General features: G+C 41.7%; 1 protein-coding gene across 7 annotated transcripts in view; it reads left to right on the plus strand.

Annotated features, from left to right (window-relative positions):
• rbms3 (RNA binding motif, single stranded interacting protein) overlaps positions 1-14,045 on the plus strand; it is a 1,382,426-nt gene that overhangs the window by 932,795 nt on the left and 435,586 nt on the right. The window lies entirely within an intron of this gene.

The raw sequence follows: 14,045 nt of genomic DNA on the forward strand, positions 1-14,045 counted from the left end.
GTGTGGAGTTTACACAGTCTCTGTGTCTCTGTGGGCTTCCTCCAGATGCTTTGGTTTCTTCCCACAGTCCAAAGATGTGTATGTTAGGTGGATTGGCCATGCTAAATTGCCTGTTGTGTCCATGGATGTGCAGGCTAGGTGGATTAGCCATGCAAAATAATGGGTTACAGGGATAGAGTAAGGGGGTGGATCTGGGTGGGATGCTCTTCAAAGCTTTGGCTATGGACTCAATGGGCTGAATAGCCTGTTTCCACACTGTAGGGATTGTATGATTCAGATCTGTTATTTTTTGAGTTTAATGTAGGGTAATCACATGAATCAAAATTAAAACGAGAACCAAGATTGATTTCAGAAAACAATTCTTCATCATCCTAAATTTACATTTTCTTTTAAGTGGACTCAATAGCAATTAGGCCACACAACTTTTTTTAAAGTTTTTGTTCAAGGCAAATCCTTGGCAACAGCTCAACCAAAATATTTTTGCAAATTCCAGCAGTAATTAAGTTACTTTAACTTGATTACAGATTATAGTCATACTAGATTCTATGCTGCATTCTGTGTCGACTTGTTTAAAGAGGCAGTACATTGCTAATTGTTTTGGAAAAAAACTTTGCTAATTTCTACTATTAGGCAAGTAAATGAAAGATAAACAAACCATACCTTCTTCATAACTCCTAACTGATAATAACAAAAGTACTCTTAATATAAGCTGAGAAACAAATAGACTTCAGTGAGATCTTATGATTCTTACCAACAAAATAATTAAATAATGGGTAGAATCTTATAGTGGTCTGAACCATGTAGGCTATTGTGGCAGGATCATGCGAGGGTTCGGAGAGGCCTGTCCTGATGTTAGGGACTGCAACTTACTGCATTTTTCATGGATCTGCCAAGCAGCACGGTGAGTTTCTTGTTTGACAGCAGTGAGTTGCCTATTAATAAAGACATAGAGTTGTACAGCTTTGGTCCAACTCTTCTATGCTGAAAATGTGTTGCTGGTAAAGCACAGCAGGTCAGGCAGCATCCAAGGAACAGGAGAATCGACGTTTCGGGCATAAGCCCTTCATCAGGAATGAGGAAAGTGTGTTCAGCAGGCTAAGATAAAAGCTAGGGAGGAGGGACTTGGGGGAGGGGCGTAGGAAATGTGATAGGTGGAAAGAGGTCAAGGTGAGGGTGATAGGTTAGAGTGGGGTGGGGGCAGAGAGGTCAGGAAGAAGATTGCAGGTTAGGAGGGCGGTGCTGAGTTCGAGGGATTTGACTGCTTCTGTGCAGAGGAGATTACCCTGGGGGGTGCATTTTCAGCTCTGATCTCCAGCATCTGCAGACCTCACTTTCTCCTCCAACTCTTCTATGCCAACCAGATATCCTAAATTAAGCTAGTTCCATTGCCAACAATTGGCCCATTTCCATCTAAACCCTTCCTATTCATGGACCCAATTAAGCAGGATTATAGCCTGTTAGAAGCATTATTAATGAGGTCAGTTGTGCCATTAAAGTTTGGCTTCATATTTTAACAAATACCTGAATAAACTTGATGGTGAGAATTCTCAGAAGGATATCAGAGTGGGTACCTGGTGACTTCAGCTCACTGCTGGCTGGATATCTCTGGTCACAAATTATGGGCATCAGCTGCATGCGCCCCTTGTCCATGGACATTGGCATCCAACATTGGCTAACTCTGACAATCCTCAAGGCACCTCTCCAATCCATTTGCAGGGCATTATGTAGCACAGACTGGAATTGCACAGCATGCTGGCACGGTGTCGGTGGTGGTGGAAGAATCAATCTGTTGGGTCCACTGAGAGAAAGTAATCCATAAAGGGGTTTTGGGGAGTAGTGGTAAGAGAACAAGGAGACCACTGATGTGGGAAGGAGCCATGAGACTCTGTTTTATGGGGTTTAGGAGCAGCAGGTTGTGGAGGAAGGCATGACCACAGTCAAGGGAGGTCAATTGCGTCTGTAAAGGATGGGGGAGATGGTATAAAGCAAGAATGGGAACAGGGTCATGTGATGGGGAAGGTGCCATTAACAGTTAGGAGCAGTATGTCTTCCTGGGGGGTGGGAGGGATACTGTATGACCAAACCTGGCCAGCAGGTTGGCTAATTTAGTGCCATTATTTAAGGAAGGTTGTGAGGATAAGCCAGGGAACAATAGACTGGTGAGTCTGATGTCCGTGGTGGGCAACTTGTTGGAGTGGATTCTGAGGGGCAGGATTTACATGTTTTTGGAGAGTGGCAAATGGGACTAGGTCAGATTGGGATGTCTGGTCAACACAGACACATTGGACCGAAGGGTCTCTCTCCATACTGTATGACTCTATGATCACCTTATAGGCATTCAGTCCTGAGGGCTAGTACACTAGGGCAATGGAGTGTGTGTGAATCCAGCAGAGCCTGAGAGTGCTGGACCTGACTCTCCATGGTAACCACCAATCAGTCAATGGAGGCAGCTAGATGATGGCATGCTTGAAGCAGCTGGGTCCCCATGGTGTAGTTGTCGTGCTACAGCCTCTGTGCAGTGAGAGTCACTGCCTCACACATCCCTACCTATTGGTCCTCTTCCTCCCTGGGCTGTGTGGATGAAGTTCTAATTGAGAGCACCACGGAATCCTGTCTGGCCTGGGGCTCAGTAGGTTCCTGCTCTGGAGCAGTACTCCGAGAGCCAGTGGCCTGGGATGTTTCTCTCTCAGCCAGCTGCAGACCTGTCACAGTGAAACACTCAGCAGATCATGCAGTCAGTCTGCCTGAGCCTAACGTTCCCACCACACTGTGACTATCTGAGCTGCTCGGGGAGGTTGCATGAAGCAGCCTTACCAATGCTTCCTCTGCAGCCTTGGTACTCTCCTCCTCCTCCAGCATCTTCCCAATGCCTATCACTGAGCAGGAGAAAGTGAGGTCTGCAGATGCTGGAGACCTCACTGAGCAGGGCAGCTTCGCGATGCCAGAGGTCATCCAGCTGCACAATGATGACCTTTTAGGGATGGCACCTGGAATACTGGTCCTTTGTCAGATACCCAGAGAGTGGAAAGTTCCTCAAGTCATATGATAAGATGGGGTTGGAATCAAATGAGAGCAACGCCTTTGGGATAGGCCAAGATGTTAATGAAGCAAGTTTGCTAAGATATGCCGATAAATCTTGCTTGGCCTCATGGCAAAACTCCATCCAGAAAATTGCATCCAACTGATTCTTAGCAAAAGAAAAATAAGCCCCTCTTCAGTCCACTAATAAAATAAAACTTCTGCTGTTAGCCCTGCACTGATTCTCTGGGTGAGCTAGTGTGGAACTCAGCACTTGGACGTTCTTGCATTCTTCATATGCTGTCCGAGTCCATGCGGGACTGCAGGCAACTTGAATGTGGCTGGATACACTGGAGCATATACCAATGGAGTCAACGAACATTGCCAAGAAACTGGATTTTGATATTTCCCCTCCTTAGCCTCGGGTGATTGAAGTCAGCATCGAACCACACCCCAGTTGAGATCAGCTATCTCGTTCATTGCTAAAAATTACATTTGGGACATTCTAGTCTCATGCGGTTCATATTACTAGGTGGTACAGTCACCAACTAATCCACTGACTAAACTTTGGATGGCACCTTTTCAATAAGATTATAAATTGTTCACTTTTTAATCATGAAGTATTCTGCAAAGAAATTGAGTTTTTTTTAAATATAGGGATCCTAATGAATAACATGGCAGGGCATTTTGAGAGAATGTGATTATATCCCCGACAGCGCCATGAATGAAAACTTGATCCTTTCGTTATGAAAGAGTGGGTCAGCTCCACCTACCATCTTTATGTTTGTGTAAATGTTTTCTGGGAAGCCAACAATCTGGTTTGTTCTGAGGTTACTTTTTTCTTTCCATTTCTTCAAACTGGGCGTCGCATGTCTCTTCAAATTCTTAATTACAGAGCTGCATTCCCTTGCTGTTGTACACAATCTGTTTGCCAAATGCACGCTATGGAGCAGGCAGATAGAATGTTGAAACCTGGCTGAGCAAACAGTAAGATGCACTGCCCACCTGAGTAACAATATGACATGTGGGACTTGAGCAACTGTTTTTGTTTCAAACGAGTACGTTTTCTTATAGAGGAGCTACACCAAGTCAGATTTGATTTTGTAACAGAAGACATAAGTGTATTCTGATGTCTGGCCAATGAGCTACATTCAACAAGAAGAACAGCTGTGTCCTATTCAACAAAAAACCCAACGGATTTTCTATATAAATCTTGTCTAATTTGGGTTTTTTTTTTAGATTTTGAAGTTTTAATTTGTTTTTCTTAAGCAGTAAGGAACATAACAAGAAAAGCTCTTGCGGATTCGTTCTCTGAAAAATCCCACCTTGTGAATTAGAGAGCAAAAGCTTAATTTAATGCACCATATTGTGTGCTGAAGTTAATGCAATGGTGATCTAGCATTCCATATACAGGAAAAGTGTGAATTGCATTTTTTGGAACAGAGTCCGCTCTGGTTATATCCAGTGCATGCAAATTGAGAAATATCTGCTGTGCTACATGAATCTAATACAGCTTTTGGAAATATTTCCAGCCAAGGTAGTTTTGTAATTGAGTTAATTCTTACACAGTCACAGTCATCTTATTCACTGATGCAAAACAAAATGTGTAATCTATAAATGACAGAACAGTGAACATGATAGATGATAAACAATTTGCAGAAAAAATCCAGCAGATATTTGAGCAAGAAGATACTGCTGTCATGTAATGACAGGTAAAATCACAAGTAGTGGGGTTTGGAACTAAGAGATCAGTTGGGAACTGTGATGGTAATGAAATTTGAGATGGGTAAGGGGTTTTCGAAGATAAGGAAGATAAGGAATTGTTTGAGATTGCATTGTTAATGATTGAATGGATTGCATGTTTACAGATCCTGCAAATGTGCCCAGCAGTGTCTTATTATAGGGGCATCAACAGCAATGCTTTCCTGTCTCTCAGAAATAGAATTCTTCACCCAGCCCCAGGTGGTAAAATTCAAAGCAAAAGCGAAATGTGATGATGGTGGAAATCTGAAATTTAAACAGAAGATGCTTCTGGTTCTCCTTAATCTATTCTGTTAGCCACATTCTCAAAAATATTTTAAGAATTTCTCTGATCAGACTCTAATTTTCTAAGCGCTTTATTAAAGCTTTCTGATTCGATTCCAGCAGTTTCCCCACCAGCAGATGTCAGGCTAACTTGCCTGTAGTTTCCCTGTTTCCCAACTTCCTCTTTTTCTGAAGAGCCATGTTGCATTTTCTCAGTTCTTACCTGCTGGCACCATTCTACCCAATTTTGGACATTCCTAACCAACCTGAGCTGCTACATATTTTCAAACCCTAGAATATAGTGGGCGGCACGGTGGGACAGTGGTTAGCACTGCTGCCTCACAGCGCCAGAGACCGGGGTTCAATTCCCACCTCGGGCAACTGTCTGTGTGGAGTTTGCACATTCTCCCCGTGTCTGCGTGGGTTTCCTCCGGGTGCTCCGGTTTCCTCCCACAGTCCAAAAATGTGCAGGTTAGGGAAATTGCCCATGCTAAATTGCCCGTAGTGTTAGGTGAAGGGGTAAATGTAGGAGAATGGGTCTGGGTGGGTTACGTTTCGGCGGGTCGGTGTGGACTTGTTGGGCCGAAGGGCCTGTTTTCACACTGTAAGTAATCTAATACAGGCCATCAGGTTTTGTGGTTGTTTTTGGATTTTGGTCCCTTAATTTGCTTCAACATGTTTTTTTTTGCTGACAGTAATTATTTTGAGCTGCTTACGCTTCTTAGCCTCTTAACTACCTTCAAGTTTTGATATTTTGTTTGTGTCTTCTACCAGAAAAAGAGATCATAATATTCCATTTCCTAGTTCCCCATAATAATCTCTGCTGTTTCTGCCTTTAAAGGAAGAGCACTTATTTTATTGTCCTTTATATGCATATATTATATTCCTGTATGAGAAAGTCAAAACTCCAGTCAGGAACCAGTAACTTTTTTATTGAAGGAGGTGAAATTTATGATCCCAAGTATTTAGTAAGAGTAAAGCCACAAGGTTTGAAAAAAAAATGTATGTTAATATATAAAAGTAGAACATGCACTATGTTCTACACAAATATACATATTTCTATATGTTATATATGTACAACTTATACTCTTAACAGTCAGAATGAATATGAGGTAAATATTAGTAACAGACAAACTATGTTCAGATATCTCACAGAGTTGCAAATGCTATCAAAACAGATCCCATCAGTTTCTCACCTTGACATTCATGATAGTATTGGTCACCAAATCTCATTAAAACATTGTCCCCTATAGACACAATTCCCAATCTTCACTTTCACGCAACTGACCTTGAAGCTGCCTGAACTATTGCTGTGTGATAGACAGTCATAACGGCTGCACAGTTCCAGGTAGTTCAGTCTCTTCCCATGATTCTACATTCCACTAGATTCCTGGAACTGTATTCTAACAGCAAATAGTTAACTGCATTAAGCTGACACTAAAGCTGGGGCTTTCCAAGTACCAATATTTCTCACCTGGATCAAGGAAATATTGCTTGTGGGTTTCCTTCGTCCTTAGACTTAGTTGCCCTGAATAATCAATGTCTTTTAGGAACTTCTCCTTTCGTAGCTACTTGGAATGTGCGAACAGAATTCTCCCAGCTTCAAGTTACAATCCATAATTCTCAACAAACATGCGCCCCGATAAATGGAAACCAGAGAACCCTGTTAAGAACGGTTGATCTCCATGATAATGTAACCTGCACTACACCATTGCTAACCAAAACATTATGGTTAAATATCCATCATTTACAATTTCTTCATTAATGTCAAGGTGCATATAATCTTTACACCATTTCAGAATGTTTTTAAGCCAATTTATTTTTAACTCCCAAAGCAATCACTTTGATTCTGATTCTATTAAACAAATGTGGGTGACCTCTTAAAGCAACACAGTCCTGCCTTTTCAAGTGTATTGGACTTCAGTTTGCATTTATGCCATTATCCACTACAAATGTTAATTTCAAATTCTTTTTTAAAAGACACAAACCATAAACTAGCTACTCTCAACTTGCAAAATTTCGAATAATCTATATAATATATCGAGGGTAGCTCAGTGGCTAGCCCTGCTGCCTCACAGCACCAGGGACCCTCCACTGACTGTGCAAACTCCCCATACAGAAAAGTCAGCACAACATAGAGGGGTGAAGGGCCTGTGCTATACTTTACTGTTCTGTGTTCAGACAGACATTCTCCCCATGTCTGTGTGGGTTTCTACCATGTTCCCCAGTTTCCTCCCACAGTCCAAACATGTGCAGGTGAGGTGGATTGGCTATGGGAAATGTAGAGAAACAGTCACAGTGTGGGTCTGAGTGGGATACTGTTCGGAGGAGCAGTACAGACTGAATAGCCTGCCTCTATACTACAGGGGTTCTATACGTTTGATAATTTACTTTCATATTCTATTTAATTCCCTTCTTAATCAATGTTTTGCTGTTTCTCAATTCTTTACCTCAGTAGAAACTTCCTTTCATAGAATCAAAGAATTCATACAGTGTGGAATGAGGTCATTTGGCCCGTTGAGTCCAAACCAACCCTCTGATGAGTGTCCCACCCAGAGCCACTCCTCAACTGTATGCGTATAAGCCCATGTTTCCCCTGGCTCATTAACCTAGCCTGCACATCCCTGAACACTTTGGGCAATTTACCATGGCTAATCCACCTAACCTGCACACCTTTGGACTTCTTTGAATCAAGTGATATCCTTAACTTGTTGTGCAAACCAAGGATAAATCTTCCTCGGTGATTTCATTGACCACCCAGAATGTCACTCACAAATGTGCAACCTTTCAAAAGTTTCAGTCATCACTCTACTTTCCTTGGTAAAGATTTTTTCACATATTGGAGGAAAAAATGCACACAGCCACTATGTTGATAGGCTGAGCTCTCAGCCTACCTGAGGTCAATGAAACATTACTCTGCAATTCTGGAATAGCCAGTATAAGTCACTAGGAGATTGAGGTAACCTATGCCTCTCCCTCATGTGGTGTTGCCTGCTTTAGAAGTTCTGGTACTCTCCTACTCATATTACAGCATTGTTTAAGTAACAGTGTCAGAGGCTAGAGGCAGATTGACAGCATGACAATCCCCTCTCTCTTGTTCAAATGCTGACAACTCACTGTTCTAAAGCAGCTCTAATTGGAAACCACATGAGCCAGCCAATAAGGATATTGATGTGGGAAATGGAATGCCATACTGATGAAATGCGAGACACTTTTCAAGCACACTTTTGGGTCAAATTAGTGAGAGCTTTAATCTGTGCTGAGTCATGGTAAATTGGTCCTGCAAATACTTGCTGTGAAATATGGATGCTGGTTTCTTACAGAATGCCCCTTATTTTTAGGGAAGGAAATTGTAGCAATTAATATTTCAATAACATTATCATGAACCATTTTAATTGGCTAGGGAAAATAATCAGTAAATAATGTTACTCGAAATATTCATTAAAATAAATGGCCCACGTTTTGCAGGGATTCTGCACAGATGAGGTGATGCATGTAATTTATAGGGCCTTTTGTTAGTCATAGTCACAGAGTCATACAAAAGAAAGGACTAACTATAACCAAACTAAGAATGGAAAATGGATGCTGTCCCAGCCTGTGATGTCTACATCCCTGAATAAATTACAAATGTGGGAAAACTTGAGGCAAGATTATTCCTTCAGGCCTTTGTTTTGACAATCAAATTGCTGATAGATTAGAAACCCAGATCAAAGTGAATGCTCCGAAGCTGTGCATTAGCTTAAAGCTTTGGGTGATGTGGGTTTGCCTCCAGCATTTGTTTTTTCCTGATGTAGCAATGCTCGAGTTCTCGCTGTTACATAAGAAACTGGATGTGGACATTGTGATCTTGAAGAAATCAATAGGTATTTGTTCCAACTGATTATGCTCAAGTATAATATGACTGACAACACAATATTAGCCCAGGCACACACATGCCTGAAGAATGTAATGCTGGAACATAATTAGTGAAACTGGGCTGAAGTTAGCTGGTTAAAGACATATGCAGCACAAATAGTAAACTTATTAAATTATTACTTGAGGACAAAATCTCAGTGATATAAGGGAACTTGGAAATAAGTCAAAAGGGGAAACTCATTGGAATTGGTATAAATAAATAAAATGGCAATGGCAAAAGTAATAGGACTCATGATAGGAAATCCTCAGAACCTGATGTATCAATGCAAAGAAGTATGGAACAACACACTTCCAATCCAAGAAAAGTGAATTAGAGTTGTGAGAGATGAGGAACTGTGGACAGGAAATGAATTTTGGGTAGCCATTTGCATATGTCATTAAAACCAGCATGAACAAGTGCAAAGGCTTTTGGGCTGTTGGAATACCAAACTGAGGAAAAGGATGCTTCAGCTGTACGGAATATTTATCAGATTTTATCTGGCGTTTTATATTCAGAAGTTCTGTGCTGCACAAAATGGAATAGAAATCTGATATTTTCTTCCTTGGAAGATCCTTAATTGTGCACCAAGTGCCACATCAAGGAGAGAGAGAGAGAGAGAGAGACACACACACACACCCGCTCAGAATGTAATCCCAGTGAAGACAGGAACATAGTGTGGGTCCATTCTAACAACACCCTGTCTAATTACGTAATTTTATTCATTTATGGGATGTAGGTGTTGCTGGCTGGGTCAGTATTTGTTGCTCATCCCAAGTTGTCCTTGCGAAGGTGGTGGTGAGCTGCCACTCTGAACTGCTACAGTCCATCGGCTATGGTTTGACCCACTATGCCATTAGGGAGGGAATGTCAGCAATTTGACCCAGCGTCAGTGAAGGAACTGTGATATATTTCCAACTATCACTTGGTGAGTGGTTTGGAGGGGAACTTGTGGGTGGTGGGTGGTCCTATTTATCTGCTGCCTTTGACCTTCCAGATAGTCATGGATATGGAAGGTGCTGCCTGAGGCGTTTTAGTGAACTTCTACACTGCATCTTGCAGATAAGTATACACTGCTGCTACTGAACGTTGGTTGTGGGGGGAGTGGATGCTGGTGGATGGGGTGCCAATCAAGGGGGCAGCGTTGTCCTGGATGGTGTCAAGCTTCATGAGTGCATAATAGTAAAGTATCCTCCACCCATTCAGGCAAGTGAGGAGTATTCCATGACACATCTGAGTTGTGCCTTGAAGATGATGGACAAGCTTTGTGGAATAAGGAGGAGTTACTCACCCAGAAGAAAAAACAGTAAAATGTGCGAAATGCGCAAACATATCCTTCAAAATTAAATTCCTGTGTACCCAGTGCATTCGTTTCCTAGTATTACTGTTTTTGTTTCCTTTTTTTTTTCTGAGTGCTGCAGAATTCCTAACCTCTCACCTGCTTTAGTAGCAAGGAATGCTCTCTCCAGAAACAGAAGATGTTGCCCAATGCAACATTGTGAATTTGACACAAACTTGCATCTCAGACAGATGTTTGTGCCTTTCAAATCCAGTGCATATTTTAAGCACATTGACTAGTATCCACGCTTAAGCCTGGTTGGAAATGTAGTTCATTGTAGAACTTTCTGCCCTTTATTCAAGATGGTGCCTGCATTTCATTAAATGTCATCTGAAGCAGATTGGAGGAAGTGACAGATATTAATGCTGTTAGTAATACTGTATTTCAATAGTCACAGGTGAGGTGCCGGAAGACTGGAAGTTGGCAAACGTGGTGCCACTGTTTAAGAAGGGTGGTAAGGGCAAGCTAGGGAACTATAGACCAGTGAGCCTGATGTCGGTGGTGGGCAAGTTGTTGGAGGGAATCCTGAGGGACAGGATGTACATGTATTTGGAAAGGCAAGGACTGATTGGGAATAGTCAACATGGCTTTTTGCGTGGGAAATCATGTCTCATAAACTTGATTGAGTTTTTTGAGGAAGTAACAAAGAGGATTGATGAGGGCAGAGCAGTAGATGCGATCTATATGGACTTCAGTAAGGCATTCGACAAGGTTCCCAATGGGAGACTGATGAGCAAGGTTAGATCTCACGGAATGCAAGGAAAACTAGCCATTTGGATACAGAACTGGCTCAAAGGTAGAAGACAGAGGGTGGTGTTGGAGGGTTGTTTTTCAGACTGGAGGCCTGTGACAAGTGGAGTGCCACAAGGATCAGAGCTGGGTCCGCTACTTTTTGTCATTTACATAAATGATTTGGACAGCGAAGAAGGTTATCTCTGATTACAACAGTATCTTGACCAGATGGGCCAATGGGCTGAGAAGTGGCAGATGGAGTTTAATTCAGATAAATGCGAGGTGCTGCATTTTGGGAAAGCAAGTCTTAGCAGGATTTATATATTTAAATGGTAAGGTCCCAGGGAGTGTTGCTGAACAAAGAGACCTTGGAGTGCAGGTTCATAGCTCCTTGAAAGTGGAGTCACAGGTAGATAGGATAGTGAAGAAGACATTTGGTATACTTTCCTTTATTGGTCAGAGTATTGAGTACAGGAGTCGGGACGTCATGTTGCGGCAGTACAGGACATTAATTAGGCCACTGTTGGAATAATGCGTGCAATTCTGGTCTCCTTCCTAGCGGAAAGATGTTGTGAAACTTGAAAGGGTTCAGAAAAGATTTACAAGGATGTTGCCAGAGTTGGAGGATCTGAGCTATAGGGAGAGGCTGATCAGGCTGGGGCTGTTTTCCCTGGAGCATTGGAGGCTGAGGGGTGACCATATGGAGGTTTACAAATTTATGAGGGGCATGGATAGGGTAAATAGACAAAGTCTTTTCCCTGGGGTGGGGGAGTCCAGAACTAGAGGGTATAGGTTTAGGGTGAGAGGGGAAAGATATAAAAGAGACCCACAGGGCAACTTTTTCACGCAGAGGGTGGTATGTGTATGGAATGAGCTGCCAGAGGATGTGGTGGAGGCTGGTACAATTGCAACATTTAAGAGGCATTTGGATGTATATGAATAGGAAGGGTTTGGAGGGATATGGGCCGGGTGCTGGCAGGTGGGACGAGATTGGGTTGGGATATCTGGTCGGCATGGATGGGTTGGACCGAAGGGTCTGTTTCCATGCTGTACATCTCTATGACTCTATTTGCTATTGAAGAGGATCATTGGATTCTCTGCAGCTTACATTTGAATCCAGTCTTTATGCTTCTAGTGAGAGTTGGGCAAATTCATATTTAAAGGTGGAGTAGACAATAGCTGATGTCTGCCTTGACTACTTTGAACATCCAGTAAGCAGCTATATTAAAACTGGCTATCAAAATCTGAGTTGAAGAAAATGAACTTTTGGTAAGGAATGAAATAAAATGAATTAGCGCAAGCATTATGTATATGCATGGTCATGTCCGCGCATGAATACATTTATAGTTGTGTGTACATGTAGGGGTGACTTGTGTTGGATTGGAAACATTATTATGGTTCTGCCGCATAGCTTACCTGGCTGTAGCAAAAATGGAAGAATTTACTTTTCACTCCTTATAATAAATATTAACAGCGTTTTCACAGATTTCAAGGTTATGATCATGCAGGATCAGTTGATATTTGACCACCCAGTACCTGAGAGAATTTGCAATTCATTTTTAGCTTCAAGCTTGAGGTTAATGAAAGATGTGACTGGAACCATTGGTATACCCACATTTTAGTATATAAATAAGGAACACTCTGTACCATGGAAAATGCGGGTCACATCTTCACTTAATGAGGTACTCGGAGATGAATCACAAACGTATTTTGTCTGACAATGATAGGGGTCTCTTGATTTCCCACCAAGTTTCATTATTTATTTGAAGTGGGTACAGAATAGTGTTGTGACAAATATTTCCAGTTTCTCCATTGATGAGTGCATAGTTTAGACATTGTGTCATAGTAGTAGTTTCAGTGAAGAACAATAACTGGAATCCATTGAACTGGAATTCAGCGGGGCCAAAAACAGGGATAATTCTAAAAAGATTCATGACACTTGAAAGCCAGTATCAGATAAGTGCAAAGCAAAACTGTTTTGTTCATAGATATTTTCAACTAGTTAATACCATCTTTGATCCCAAGAGGGATCAGGGCCTTAGAAGCACAACCTGCTTCTTGAGATGCAGATAGGAATGTTTTGATCTCACATCAAAGGCACAATGTTCTACTGAGGTGTTAATGGTATATGCTTCACATTTCTACTTCTTTGCAAACAGGACACCTTTAGAAAAAGATGTCAAAACTTCAGCAAGATAGCTTGTCAGTGTTTGAAGATTATAAAACAATAAGGGTTCCTTGAATATTTTTGATTTCCTCACTGCAGTGATTTCATTGGCAAGAATTCCCATTATATAACAAAAGCCATTGTTATAAGGTTGCATATCATTTGGGTTCAGTACGTACATTTCCATTGCACCACTCTCGCCTGCTTGGCTTAACCCTCCTCATTCTTCTCATCCAGTTCTATCATTTAGTATCCTGTGAAAACTCTTAGCATATTTTCACATTAAAAAGCTATTTAACGGCAGTTTATTCTCATGACAACATACTGGAAGAGATAGCCTTTTTATACATTTAGAAATGGACACTATCTCCATAGAGAGGAAGTAATATCGCATCTCAGTCTGTCATTCTGTCTCACTTATTTTCAAATTATGATCCAGCAGCAGAGTTTGAAAACTTGATAATGCAGGATTGTGGAGCCACAGATTTCCAGACACAGAATCTATTCTGGTGCCAGGCAACCTAGGAAGGGAGGGATCATTTTATTTTCAGGCACTGGAAATGATGTCAGTTAACAACCCTGGAAGCAGCTCTGACAGAACTATGCCATGTTTGACCAAGCCTTGTTTGTCAGCACCAAACCCATCTATTAGTCTCATTCCATCCTGGAAGGTGACAACTCCCTATTTATTTTTCCCACAACCAGAATGTTAACTGTATTGGGATTGAGATGAGAAGTCTGCAGCCAAGAGTTGAGCATTGTATTTATCCTCTCCAGATCTGACTGTGATCAACTGACCATCTTCCTATTCTCCAGCCTTGAGAAAATACAGTTCTTCCAAAATTGCATTGCCTATGTCCTATCCAGCACTA

The sequence above is a fragment of the Chiloscyllium plagiosum genome, unplaced genomic scaffold (genome assembly GCF_037043375.1).
Source record: "Chiloscyllium plagiosum isolate Xiang-an unplaced genomic scaffold, Cpla_swu_hap1 HiC_scaffold_5, whole genome shotgun sequence".
NCBI lineage: Eukaryota > Metazoa > Chordata > Chondrichthyes > Orectolobiformes > Hemiscylliidae > Chiloscyllium > Chiloscyllium plagiosum.